The sequence below is a fragment of the Capra hircus genome, chromosome 1 (assembly GCF_001704415.2).
Source record: "Capra hircus breed San Clemente chromosome 1, ASM170441v1, whole genome shotgun sequence".
Lineage (NCBI taxonomy): Eukaryota > Metazoa > Chordata > Mammalia > Artiodactyla > Bovidae > Capra > Capra hircus.
Genome location: NC_030808.1, coordinates 56,385,512 through 56,399,617, shown reverse-complemented (window position 1 = coordinate 56,399,617; position 14,106 = coordinate 56,385,512). Strand labels below are relative to the sequence as shown.

At 44.0% G+C, this 14,106-nt stretch overlaps 1 protein-coding gene across 6 annotated transcripts in view; it reads right to left on the bottom strand.

Annotated features, from left to right (window-relative positions):
* Positions 1-14,106, bottom strand: part of PHLDB2 (pleckstrin homology like domain family B member 2) — a 236,876-nt gene that overhangs the window by 101,077 nt on the left and 121,693 nt on the right. Inside the window, exon 1 of one of the 6 annotated variants that reach the window (XM_018065014.1) lies at positions 13,272-13,508. The exons of 4 other annotated variants lie outside the window; for them this stretch is intronic. The gene's annotated coding sequence lies outside the window, so the exon portion shown is untranslated. Of the gene's footprint in view, positions 1-12,934; positions 13,012-13,271; positions 13,509-14,106 lie in introns of those variants that run through there. One more of the 6 variants, XM_018064768.1, reaches the window with a different exon arrangement.

The window sequence follows — 14,106 nt, the reverse complement described above, 5'->3', positions numbered from 1 at the left end:
CATTTTTGTAAACAAAAAAGAAGTCTCAGGGAAATTATAAAATCACTGCATTATGTTATTGTGGAAGCAAAACAGTCCCTAGGGCCCTAATGGCTCCATACACTTTTTGCAGATGAAGAGAAAGAGAACTGGGCATGGAAAAGGGAAGAAGCCATCTGGTGCCCATCTGAGAGAAAAGACAACCTGGGGACGTCTAAACAGGAAAGAAGTTAGTGTGTGTTGAAACGTCTGGACTTATTTTTCAATCCATAAATTAAATCCCTCCAGAGCTCTTGCTATTTTTATCACCTGAAATGTATATCATCTTATTGTCAATTAGAGAACACCAGGAGTCACTTAGAGATCTTTGGAAGGTAGCATAGCAAGTCACAGTACATTTTCCCCTTGAGAAGTAAATTATTGGAAAAACTAATCTCAAGCATGATGTTTGCAAGTTTCTTGGTAGATTCTTTTTTCTTTGGCACAATGCTGGTGTGCGTTTCAAAAGATAATTTTCCAGCTCTATTTGTACCAAATAACATCATAGTGAGGTTAATCCTAACCAAACCGTAAGTCACCAGTGGTGAGCTTCAGAGCATTGTGATGGCCAGAGCTATAGGGATCTGGCTTTCAAGATAATGAAAACACACCCAGGGAGCAAAGTTTTAAAAAACAAACAAATTAAAATGAAGCATCTGTTGTGTTGTATGTACTGTTTTAGAAGACAGAGATTTAAAGTCTGGCCTATATATATAAGTTCAGTTTTCCAGGTAATTTACACCAAGAGTTTGGAGAATCCTTAAAAAATAAAACATGTTACTTGTCATTTTATATTGCCATGCACAAACACTTCTCAGGATCATACAATACAGCAGGAATTAGTCAAAAGGGGACTGCTAGAGCAAGTCACCAAAAAGCAGAAACCTTTTCATATTGCTGGGGAAAGGATGTAGATTGGCGTGGCACGTTGGCATGCTCACTCGGTTGTGTCTGACTCTTTGCAACCCCATGGACTGTACCCCGCCAGGCTCCTCTGTTCATGGAATTCTCCAGGCCAGAATACTGGAGTGGGTTGCCATTCCCTTCTCTAGGGAATCTTCCTGACCCAGGGATAGAGCATGCCTCTTCTGCACTGGCAGGTGGATTCTCCTTTTTTTCAGGCGGATTCTTTATCACTGAGCCACTGGGTACAGAAGCAAATTCAGAACAAGAATCTTAAAACTCAGGAGGGTCTAGGTTAAAATTTCCACCTTATGAAAAAGTTTGAGTTTCTGTCTTGTCCTACAGGAGCCTTAGAGCTGAGGAGCTGGCTCTGGGAGCATATTTTGTCAGAGACAGTGGTTGAAGACTGGTGTTTAAGCTCTCCCGGTGCCCTGGTGGTCCACAGGCCAGCCTCTTTCAGCACTGACGTTTACGGTATGGCAATGTTTTAACGCACACACTGATGACATGTAATTGAATTCAGACACCGGCTTAGAGCAGTCTGTCAGAGGCAGCGCCATTGTCTGTGCGTGTATGGTGGGGAGGACTGGAGGGGCAGATTCTCTGATGGCGATAGGGCCTGAGGGAGGAAGCTTTAGAGGACTGAATAGGAAAAACGAAGAAATCTATTTCAGCCCCAAACTCCAAGCTTAAGAACGGAGAACAATGGACACAAAACCTTCCTTTTTCTACTAATCTCAACATGAAAACGTGATGGGGGGAGGGTAAGTAGAAGCTTCAGGAACACACACTTCCTTGTCTAGCAATATTCTCATTTCAGAAACCCCGAAGCAGCCTGGCTTCCCCACCCTCTGTTATCCAAACACTATCCTCTGTTAAACCGTCAGTCCTCTCAACTCTGCTTTTACAAACATACGCTCCTTTTTCACAAGTATTTCCTCTCATCACTAAATCCTCAACCTCCGGCATCTCTGCACACAAACCATCTCTCTCCACACAACCCCACACCCATTGGCAAACACCTCCCCCTCCAGCATATATTCCCAGATGCTCTCTTCTTCAAAGAACCCCTCCCATCCAGCATCCCAAACCTTGAGCCTCCCCACTGTCTCAACACCCACCTGTATAGAACTGCATCTCCCACTCACACAACCCAGCTTCCTAAACTCTGTTCCTTTAAACTCTCCCACCACACCCAAGATTTTACATCTCAGTGCAGGAAAGAAAAACATTTTTTAAATGAAATAAAATAAACAAACCAAAAGCCTGTGAGTAGACATAGTGCCCTTCCTTATTGGTTCTTTGCAAACAAACAGAGCAGCAAATGGACTGTCATTCCTTGTTCCTTATACCACGTTCTTTATCATTTAAAGATCTGTCTCTTTGAACAAATAATTATTATCTACTAGATACATGTAGATAGGCTGATTATCTCCAAGGAGGAGATTTTTATCTCTCAAAAAATCCAGAAAAGCAGTATCACAGGAACAAATGTATTTTAATGGCAGCATCAGGAGGCTGAGCGCCGAAGAATTGATGCATTTGACCTGTGGTGTTGGAGAAGACTCTTGAGAGTCCCTTGGACTGCAAGGAGATCCAACCAGTCCCTTCTGAAGGAGATCAGCCCTGGGATTTCTTTGGAAGGAATGATGCTGAAGCTGAAGCTCCAGTACTTTGGACACCTCATGCGAAGAGTTGACTCATTGGAAAAGACTCTGATGCTGGGAGGGATTGGGGGCAGGAGAAGAAGGGGACGACCGAGGATGAGATGGCTGGATGACATCACGGACTCGATGGACGTGAGTCTGAGTGAACTCCGGGAGATGGTGATGGACAGGGAGGCCTGGCGTGCTTCAATTCATGGGGTCGCAAAGAGTCGGACATGACTGAGCGACTGAACTGAACTGAACTGAACTGAAGGAGGATGTTTGGTTCCTGCAGACTGAGCCCGTTACAACAGTAAATCTCATGTGTGCAGATGCATACACACACTCACAGACACACAGAGACAGACACGTACGGCCCACACGCCTATAGCAGTCTAAAAGGCACAAAGGCTTTGTGAGTGCCAGAGGAGGCTCTTCAGAACCCAGGGAAGCTGAGGCATCCTCAGAATTTGCCAGGTGTTGGGGTCATGCACAGCGGGCTGGGGAGAAAGGGAGGACCACCGGAATGCCAATAGGATCTCAGGACACTGATCACACAGTTTCTTTCTGGATTTTCCTGTTTTCCCTTTTGAATTTTTATTTGATTGTATTTTGAAAAACATCTAAAAGAAGAGGTAAGGGTGACCATTAAGGAAAGAACAAAAGTATCAGATGATGCCACAGGGAGGAAGGAAGCACAGAAGGGAGTGGAGAGTGATGAGGGGACGGGGGAGGCAAGGAGAGATGGAAGAAGTGATGACAAAAAGTAAGACAAACAAAAAAGCTTCAGCTTCTTCCTATCACAATAAAGGAGTCTAACCCCATGATGGCTTTCCAGGTGGTTCTATGGTAAAGAATCCGCCTGCCAATGCAGGAGACAAAAGAGTTCGATCCCTGAGTCGGGAAGATCCCCTGCAATATAAAAGGCAACCCACTCCAGTATTCTTGCCTGGGAAATCCCATGGACAGAGGAGCCTGGCAGGCTGCAGTCCATGGGGTTGCAAAGAGTCAGACACATCTGAGCAACTGAGCACAACAAGCTGGCACAGGAACCCCATGCTACCATTCCTTTCTGTCATTTCTAGCCTACTGAAGTCTAAGCTCTGCCAAAAAAAAAACACTATAGATGGGTATCCAATGGTTCCTAACGGTAACCACAATCAACAGTAATAACCATATTCAAATGAAGATCTGTATCCCCTGTGATCAGAAGCGACGTTTTACAAAGTCTAGATTGTTTTATACTAGGAATTATCAAGAATCTTTGAGGACTCATTAAAGAAAGTAAAACATCGATTATAGAGATTTTAAATAATTTTGTGCTAGTCCCTTGAATAAAACTTGTCTGTATGAACTTGAAAATATTCTTTAACTATCCAACAAATTTGGCACCGCATTTCCTACAATAACTCTTCAGCCAGTGATACAGGCAGAGGAGGAAGGACAAAAAACAGGAACAACCCCAAAAATCAACTGGGTCATTCAAATTCCCTTCCTACCTGCAAAATTCTTGACTTTTACCTAAATACGGCAGATGTGACTTTTACCAGTTGGACTCATGTTTGCATCTGTATCATTATTACGTAGTTTTGGGCTTCCCTGGTGGCTCAGATGGTAACAAACCTGCCTGCAATGCAGCAGACCCAGGTTTGATCCCTGAGTTGGGAAGATCCCCTGGAGAAGGGCAGGGCAACCCACTCTAGTGTTCTTGCCTGGAGAAGCCCATGGACAGAGGAGCCTGGAGGGCTACAGTTCATGGGATCACAAAGAGTCAGACATGACTGAGTGACTAACAGTTTACTTTCAAAGCAGCTTTAGCAATGTCTGAAAAAGACACAATATTCATGTAGTAAGTATATATATGCTGCTGCTGCTGCTGCTGCTACGAATATATATATATCTTAAAAATTAAGTTTAACACAGCACGATGGACAGGGAGGCCTGGTGTGCTGTGATTCATGGGGTCGCAAAGAGTCGGACACAACTGAGTAACTGAACTGAACTGAACTGATGGTAGGAAAGTTCTCAAATTAAAAGCAGGCTGTCTCCAACTATAGAAAATTAAAAGAACAGAGGAATATGAAACACACCATAGAGATGTTATCACTTAAATCTAAAACATGGGACGTCTACAGAAAAATAACCAATGTCTTCAAGCAGCAAATGGTAAGAAAAGAAAAATAAGAGAGGGAACTGTTCTAGATTAAGAGACCAAGGAAACATGTTATTAAGCTGCTAAATTGTATCCAGTTCTTTTGCAACCCCATGGACTATAGCCCACCAGGCTCCTCTGTCCGTGGGATTTCCCAAGGAAGGATACTGGAGTGGGTTGCCATTTCCTTCTCCAAGGGAATCTTCCCAGCCCAGGGATCAAACCCGCATCCCCTGAATTGCAGGTGGATTTTTTACCACTGAGTCACCAGGAAGGCCCAGGAGACATACCAACTAACAATTAAATACAATGTGCAGGCTGTGTTTAGATCTTGTCTTGAAAAATCCAACTATTAAACAAAAAATTTATGTGACAATCAGAGAATCTGAACACTGGAAAAAAGATATTTTAATTACTGGCTTTTTTTTTTTTCAGGTGTAATAATGATGTTGTTGGACTTTTTAAAAATCCTAACTCTTAGATTTACATTTTTATGAATAAAATACTACAGTATTTCGAATTCGCTTGATAACAATCTATGTTTTGGGGAAGTAAGGTCTACAGATGAAACAAGATTATCATATGAAACTGAATGATGGGTACTTGGGATTTCACTGTATTCTTCTTCTAATTTTTATGTACATTTACAATTTTCCATAACAAAATATTTAAAAAGTAAAAGATGTGTGCATTCTAAAAATCAAATATGAATAAAAATATAAACTTCCCTGGTGGCTCAGACTGTAAAGCGTCTGTCTACAATGCAGGAGACCCGGGTTCGATCCCTGGGTCGGGAAGATCTCCTGGAGAAGGAAATGGCAATCCACTCCAGTACTATTACCTGGAAAATCCCATGGACAGAGAAGCCTGGTAGGCTACAGTCCATGGGGTCGCAAAGAGTCGGACACAACTGATCGACTTCACTTCACTTCACATACTAACTTAAAAATTATAGTGGCTCACTTTACAAAGAAGGATGTGTTTATACCAGTGGCTCCTGACTGATTTTTTAAAAAGCACGAAACACTAATCCTCTATCATGTTGAATTAAGCTCCTAAAAGCTTATTTTTAAAAATTAACTTGAAGAAACTTAAAAGGAAATGCACTGTCTAGATTACAAGTATTAGATTACTATATTTAGGATACTTGCAAGATAATGAATGGTAGGTAGTGGTATCTAAATTTCATTACTATGTGTATTCAAATAAAATCCATCTCTTCAGAAAGTTAAAATATAAACACAAAAACTGCCATACCTGTGATATCTTGAAGACTTTCAGCCTCAAAAACATTAAAACAAACACACACTTTATAAATTCTTAAATTATGTGGTGGCTTCTCTGAAAGTGGGAAAGTTCTTTGGGTAGGAAATTAAAAACCCGTATTTTCAGGGTTCTTTATAGAATCCTAAGGTAGCTTCAGTTGAAGAAAAAGGTTTCTAAAATTTTCCCAAATAAAGTAAATATTTCCAGATGTTTTTTACTCCTGATCATCAGCATAATTCATCCCTGGGTGTAGGTGATTCTGATTGTAGCCTCTCAAGAATCCTCCCACATCATGTGACCACCACAGTGAAGACAAAGCGAAGAAGCAGAGGCACAGAATAACTAAGTTGGAGGTGTTGAACGTCTGGGCTTCCCAGGTGGCAAAGTGGTAAAGAATCCGCCTGCAATGCAGGAGCTGTGGAAGATGGGGTTTTGATCCCTGGGTCGGGAAGATCCCCTCGAGGAGGGCATGGCAACCCACTCCAATGTTCTCGCCTGGAGAATCCCACGGACAGAGGAGCCTGGCGGGTTACTGTCCACGGGGCCGTAGAGTCAGACACCACCGAGCACGTACTTCCTTGAATGTCAGGGAGCAGACACTGCACGTCTTACTTGCTGAAGCAAAGAGGCACTCGAGGAAAAAGCATTCTTTAAAGCCAATTTTATCCAAGAAAAATTATTGACCCTGGGATCACATGGAGATAAAGATGTTCTTTCTTGACCCTGAAACCACCTATCTGGGCTGGAACTGGAAGCTGAGAGTCTGTGGGATCAAACTCTGATCTCTACACCATCCCGTCCCCAGTCCACACTACCAATCAAAATAAATTCTTTTAAAAGTCAGTGTCTATTTTTTCAAAGTAACGTTCACCAAACCCAAACGCCCTAGGTTCCTCATTCCCTTACCCAATATTTATGAGCTGGAAATAGTCAGGAAATTCTATGGACAAAGAAGCCTGGTGGACTACAGTCTATGGGGTCGCAAGAGTCAGATACAACTTAGTGACTAAACCACCACCAGGCAAGCTCAGGAAAGATGGAACAAACACAAGTTGACCACATCATCCATGGTTATAATGTTTTCCCATTTACCTAAAAAAAAACTGAATGCTTAGGCTAAAAATACTATAAAGTAAGCAAAACAATAATGAAATCATCTCTTCATTGCTTAACTGCAGATTATGCAAAGTGGGTGGTACAGACACTTAATTTTTTCCTTTCCTATTACCTACTTTTTAACCATTGATTTCGATGGAAGGAAAAGGAAAAAAGGACTTGAACTAGCAAAGGCCAATAAACAACTGACCACACTAAATTTAATCAATGCTGTTTTTTACATCTGCCCAAAAGACCTAATTAAAGAAATGGTTACATTACGATGTCTTTTTATTGTAGTGGCCAATCTAGTGCAAAGAATACTGGATGGGCTGCCAGAAACACGAGTCAGGAGACTCATCCCTAGTCCTGGTTCTGCCAAAATAACCAACAGAAGAAAGAGCCAGAGCAAGTCACTTGGCTTGTCTTCACCTTGTTTTAGCAGAGGTTTCCCCATATTTAAAATGGTGAGGGTGAACTAGATGCTTTTCTGTTTCAACTTTCTCGGCTCCCACAGGCACAGGTTAAGTAACACAGGAGTGCCATTTATACAATGCAGGAAATGGAAATGACCACAGGACACAAACACGTTTCAGTGATAAGGCGGCAGCTACCTAACTGGGAAAGGACTGCACTGGCACTGTTGCCCATGACCTTTCAAGGGCATGGTAAATTATTTCAGCACAACATAGTGAGAAAAAAAAGCCTGGTCAGAGCTATGTTAGTGTAATATGATATGGGAATTTGATTCAGCATGATGTATAAGAAATATTTTGTCTACATTCCCATGGTTTGCAATTTCCTTACTAAATCTTGAGCTGTTTTTTGAAGACCTACTTCTGCAATGACGTAAGCAGTGTGGCAGCCAGACCTCACTTCCCAAGCCCCCTCTGCCTATCGCTTGGCTACAAAGCACAACTCAGGCTACATTTGAACTGGGCAAAAGAAGGCAGAAGTTGGCCTTCCTTTGCTTTTACCTGCCTTTGTTTCAGCAATTTAGTGATCAAGAAACAAATCTAGGAGAAATCTTTTAACTTTCAGCTTTTTTCCCCCTTCCATATGCAAATTCTACAAGCATATCGCCATCTGGATTGATCATATGCTGCTTGCAAACAAAATAAGATGATCAACACTGATTTCCACTGAACTCTAGATTTGGCACAAGTCTTAGAAAAAGCTGACCCCACTTGAGGTAACAATATTAAATATTGGAATAAACTAACTTTTCCTTCCCCTTTATTTTCAAAGTAAGGAAAAACCGATATTCTAATAAATCAACCCACTCACACTAAGCAAAACAAGTATCTTTTGTTAAAAAAAACCCTCTCAACAAGTCTCCCTATAACTTAGCCTGTTGCTCTATGTCTTATTTATCTGTTTCTTTGTATGGAAAGCTTCTCCAGTCCCTAGCCTTTCCACTGAATCTCAACAAAATTATTTTTATACTTGGGTTTCTCCTGTGGACCATTAGCTGCTATAGATAACAACCTTGCCTTTAAAGCAGATATGGCACAAAGCTTCTCATCAACATCTAAGAAACATTCTTAAATATCATGAAAATAGCTGCGCAAACTAACTTCCAGAAGAATTTGAATTCCTGGGTGGCAGAGACAAGTTCTGCCTTACTTATTTTGAAGGGGTGTGAAAACCTGAGCTACCCTTTTTGGTTTTACTCACTTTCAAAAGACAAGAAATCATATTAATCAAATGCCAATAAATAGTTCCAGTCAAAATTATAAACAAAAACACACACTCATCTTCTGTCCCATCACCTGAAAAATAAGCAACAAGAATGACGAGATGAAAAGTGATCATGAAAAGGATGCTATGCCCCTTTACTGCAACACCTGCAGAGAGCAGACCTCTTAAAAAAGTCATCACTTCTGAATCATTTCTAAATATACTACTATGTACTTGGCCTTGAGGTACACCCACTGGCTACTTGTTGAAACGATAAGAACTTACCGCAGTGAGGTTCAGAGCTCTTCCAGGAAAGGCACACTAAAGAATTCTCCTATATTGCCAGAACCTCCCAGATCTGAGGCGTATAACTACCCTGGCAGGACCACTCAGCACACAGAACTGAAACCCGTAATCACAGGCCTAATGGGTAATCATAGCCATGTAAATGCGAGAGCTGCCATATGTGCACAGCTTTTCCGATCACCAAAAGCTCACTGAGATAACTCCTGTCTGTAAGCAGAACCATTCACAAAGACCACGCCTTTGAAACTCTCCCAGGAAGTGAACAAAAGCTCTATGTGACTATCAATTTTTTCCCCATTAAGTAAACAGAAGGAATAGTAGAGACCAGGAGTGTAAGAGAAAGTAACAATGAAAGAGGAGGTCTGGTTTGTAGGTTGTAGCAAACCAAGTAAGTGAATTCAAGTAAGAGGATTTCTAAGATTCCTTTTACCCTCATTATTATTTTGCCCTATTCCCCCAGAGAAGTGCCATGCTTGAACTGACTTCGGATTCCTAACCCAAGTTCTACACAAACATCATATTTATCTTAGATATCCACTCATCAACGTATGAGTTTTCTCCATCACTGCATGCTCGTTTCCTAAAACATCAGGTATCATTTTTTAACACTGTATTCAGGAAGCCCCTCTCATTATCCCTTCTGCCCAAAACAACCCTATCCATTCAGGCCCTCTACTCTCAACCCAGAAGGCAGAGAGAAAGAAAAAAAAAAAAAAATCTCAAATGTTCTGTTTTGTACCTGTATTCAAAAGCAACATCTGCTATGAGTTGTGGAACCATCTGTTGCCCACTTGGCCATGGGAAGGATGGTGCAGGCCACAGACATGGAGTGTCACAGGTTGCACAATAGAATTATGCCCATCATGGGGCTGACACACCCAAGCATATGCTCCACAGTCACCATGGCTAACACTACCCTTCCCCCATCAAACAGTGTATTTCCTTATAGAGAATGGTACTTCTAAATTCTCACAAAGGGTTGTCAGTTTTTTAAAAAGTTTCATTTGCCTGAATATCAGTTTCTAAATTCTCTAATCCTGGGTTGCACCTAAAACTAACATCTGTCACTAATACATTTGAGACTTTATCAGTCACTATTTTGGGGCATCTCAGTTTTTGTGTCTATAAAACAAAAAGGTTGAGTCCAGCGACCTCTGAGTCTCCCTGACACTGTAACACTTCCAAATTCTGTAATTTTAAGCCAGCTCAAACTCAGTGAACACAAGTTCCTTCACATCTATGGTATATTGACTCTTAATGCCAAGGTCAAAAGAATCTACTGCAGACAAAAAGGTCTCTTTAGGTTGAGCAAGAACACAGTTTCTTGAAGACCCAAATTAGATTAAGATCCCTAAACTTGTTAACATATGCCCTCAAGGTACTATCCTAATGAAGAGTTTGGGGCTCAATAACTTATTATTTGTGTGTCCTGGACATTATAGGATATTACCCAGCATCTGAGGCCTCTACCCACTAGAGGCCAGTCAAAGTTGGCCATTGGGGTTGTCCCCTGCCCCTAGTTGAGACAACCAAAAATGTCTCCAGTCACTGGTTGATAACCCCTGGAGAGCAACCCCCTCTCACTCTACCGCCTCCATTTAGAATTGCTGCTGTTGTATATACCAGAGCTTCATAATAAAGCACATCATTTCAAAGATGTTTTTGTTTCAAATAGATGACATTTACACAGTTAATACATGCATCAAGGCTTAACAGATAGTCAGATTTATAAAACACATGTATTCCACTTGGAAGATGTGCAAAACCACTCACTGTCTTTCCAAGTTATTCACAGAACCAACCACCTTCCTGCTAAGGGCTGAGAATTAGCATGCAAAGTAATAACCACAACTGCTCTTTAAAAGTGTTTAAAAGCATTCATGTTTTTCACAGTAACTCTTCTAGTGCACTCCAGAATCAACCCTTGCATACAGCACAGACCTCAAAACAGGGTTTGGAGGAAACAGCAAAACTGAGTGGTGGGTTTAATCACTTCAGCTTTTTCTTCCCTTTCTTGTGCAAAAGCCAGGAAATAAAATATTCCTGAAAAGGTTGTTAAAGAGTTCCAGCTTTGGTACAGGGTTCTTTAAGAAAGGAGGTAGGAGGTAGCCAGCTCTCAGATGAATTTCCCGTGTCTTTTCCTCCCGCACTTAAAATGGGGATTCAAGAGGCCATCCCTTAAATCCAGTCCTCAGCCCAAAAGGACAGCAGCTGGCAGCAGCACTAAACAGACTGAAGGCCGCAAACTGACTGAAATGATGACTACTAGCCAAACATCTCATTTTTCCATTTGTGAAAAAGGCTGGGATTTGCAAACCTCTGGGTCTCAGGAGGTGAAGGCTACACTACTCAACTAAGCAAAACCTTGACTCCCCCTCACTTTTAAAGGAAATCGCAGTTATAAACTTTCAGGGACTTTACAGAATTTCTCAAGGACATATGTTTAAATTTCCACAGTATATATGTAAGACAAAAACAATTCTTAAAAAAATCTTTTAATAACCTAAGTCCAGGAAATGAAAAGGGAATCATGAATAGACACAACTGTTACTTTTCAGAGAACCTTAGCTCTTTATTCAAACAAATATTTACACAATTGAGGGCAATGGTACCAGGGATATAGCCATTCTGTTAAAACAGTGGGCAACTCTAAAGATTTATTTATCCCAAATCAGACTACTCTGTTGCTATCCTACCAGGAACGAAGAATTCAAGTGCTCCCAGGGCAAAAGTTTAACTAACCCTCTGAAATTGTGAACTTCATTTAGACCTCTCCCAGCTGAATTCAGATGTTAGAATCTTGGAGACAAATTTTAAGGGCTTGTTAAGCCAAACTACGAAGCTAAAAGTTACAAGTCCAATACTTGAAAATTAATATCTGTAATTAATACATTCATATGATGCAGGGAAATGTGACTGACATATATTCACCCTAAAAGCAAGCCACATTTTTATGCCTCTTCTCTTAGTTCCACTCCCAGCTGCGTCTGGCTGTGACTAGCCATGCATTCTAGAATTCTTGAGAGCAACTTGAGAGCAGGAGAAGGAAGATTTCTAGGGAAGACAGCAGGGCCAGGCGAGAGGACTTCCAGCCGCGGGCAAGTGGACCAGCATAAAAGCCAGCGGGCGCAGTTCCTGCTTTTACATGAGAAAGGTAGATGGGTAGCAGGTTCGATTTCCGAAGCGCTTTCAAACAGGAAACCCCAATTTTGGAAGGGACAGCCTGTCAGCCTTTTAATTTCCTGGCGGTGGCGGGAGTTAGCCAGGTCCTCGGCGCTTTAGTTAAGAGATGATTGTTGAAGCTAAGTTATTCAGTACACCAGCAAACATTTCAGCTGCGCCTCGGCAGTGCCGGGCGCGGGTGAAACCGGGGTTCAAAGCGTTCCCTACTTCCAGGCGCTATCTCTAGGGGTGCGGAGGCCGCCATACCATACATTTGGGGGAAAACCACGTCCAAACAGGCATTAAGAGCTTCTGGACGGTTTAAACTCGCGAGCCCCAGTTTTGAAACAAAGTGAACCAGGACAGCTAGATAGATATTTAGGGGAGGGGGTCTTTTCTGAATTGCTCGACCACACCATCCAGCAGCGGACCTTCTCTTTTCTCCGCCCCCGGCGACAAAGCAACTGTATCACGATCCGGCTCTGCCGGAGTGTCCAGACGCTTCTGCCAAAGTTGCCCCGGGTCCCCCCAAATACCGCCCGTTCCCTACGATCGCTCTGTGAGCCGCTCTTCCACCTCGCCACTCCCTCCCGAGGATCCTCTCTACCGAAGTCCACCCATTCTTGGGGCTCAAAGCTGCGCAGCCCAGCCTGGGCTTTTGTCCCTGCAGCTTGCAAGAGAAGCAAGAAACTCTGCACCCACTCACCGTCTCATCTTCCCTCCGAGTCGCCGCTCTCCACCGGCCCCGCCGCCGGCGCTTAGCCCCCGCCTCCCTCCCACCCTCCCTTCGGCCCCGACCCCCGGGCCCAGCCGCCGCCGCCGCCCCAGCCGCAGCGGTCCAGCCACTCTGGACTCGCCGTGCGCAGTCAGCGCGCCCCTCCTGGCCCGGGCGGCCGCTGCCTCCTCTCCGCCCCCAACCCTCGGACGCGCAAATGGGCGGCGACCAACTCGGCGGCGGGGGAGGCAGCGCCCCCGGGGACCCGCTGGGAGGCTAGAAACCGGCGAGGCCCCCTCCAGCCCGCCGGCCGCCGCCCCCTCCTCACCTGGCGGGTCGGCGCGGCCGGGTGTCCGCGGCGAGAGAGACGAGGCGCGCTGCGGGCACCCAGCCGCTGGGTGCGGTCCCCCTCGGGCCGCGGTGGTGGGCTCCGCGCCGCTCGGTCCCGCGCCCCGGCCCCCTTCGAGCGCGCCGCGGCGGGCACCTAGGGTAGCCCGGAGCAGTGAAGTGGGCGAAGGTGCCGGGCAGTTGGCAGTCGGGGCTTTCACTGCTGCGGGAAGGGTCTGGCCTCATCGGAGGGCGCCAGCTTCGAGGAGCCGCGTTTACAGCGGCGGTGGAGACTGTGTGGCAGGCTTTCCTAAGGAGCTGGAAGAAGGGCGGGAGGGTGCACGTCCTCCAGCTAAGATCTCCTCACCCAGCGGGGAAGTTTCTACTGGGAAACTCCTGGTGACCGCGCCTCCTCCCAACAATTCGCCCGCAGGCAGGTACCTGATGCGTCAGAGAAGCAGTTCTGCAAAGCTGTTGGGGCACCGTCTCAGCTGAGGATTTTAAACTAACTTGTGCTGATTTCCTTTCGGTTATTTCTCTCCAAAGTTTCTACATTTTCTAGCGTGTTTTTCTCAGTTGCTGCAACCAATGAAAACAATGCTGATATGAATGGAGGGTGCGTTCGCGGAAGGTGACCAATCGGACTTAGGGCGTCCTTAGCCCATCTCCCCAAGGGGGACTGTGAACCTCTGGCAAGTTCTGGGTGATTCTCTGGCTTACAATAAGAAAGGTCATCAGTCTTGGAGAAACACAATAGCAAGAAAGAGCACAGTAAAGTGTAAACTCATTTCTGGTCAGTATTGCTTTGATTGGGCAAGTTGTTTCAACTTCTAGCA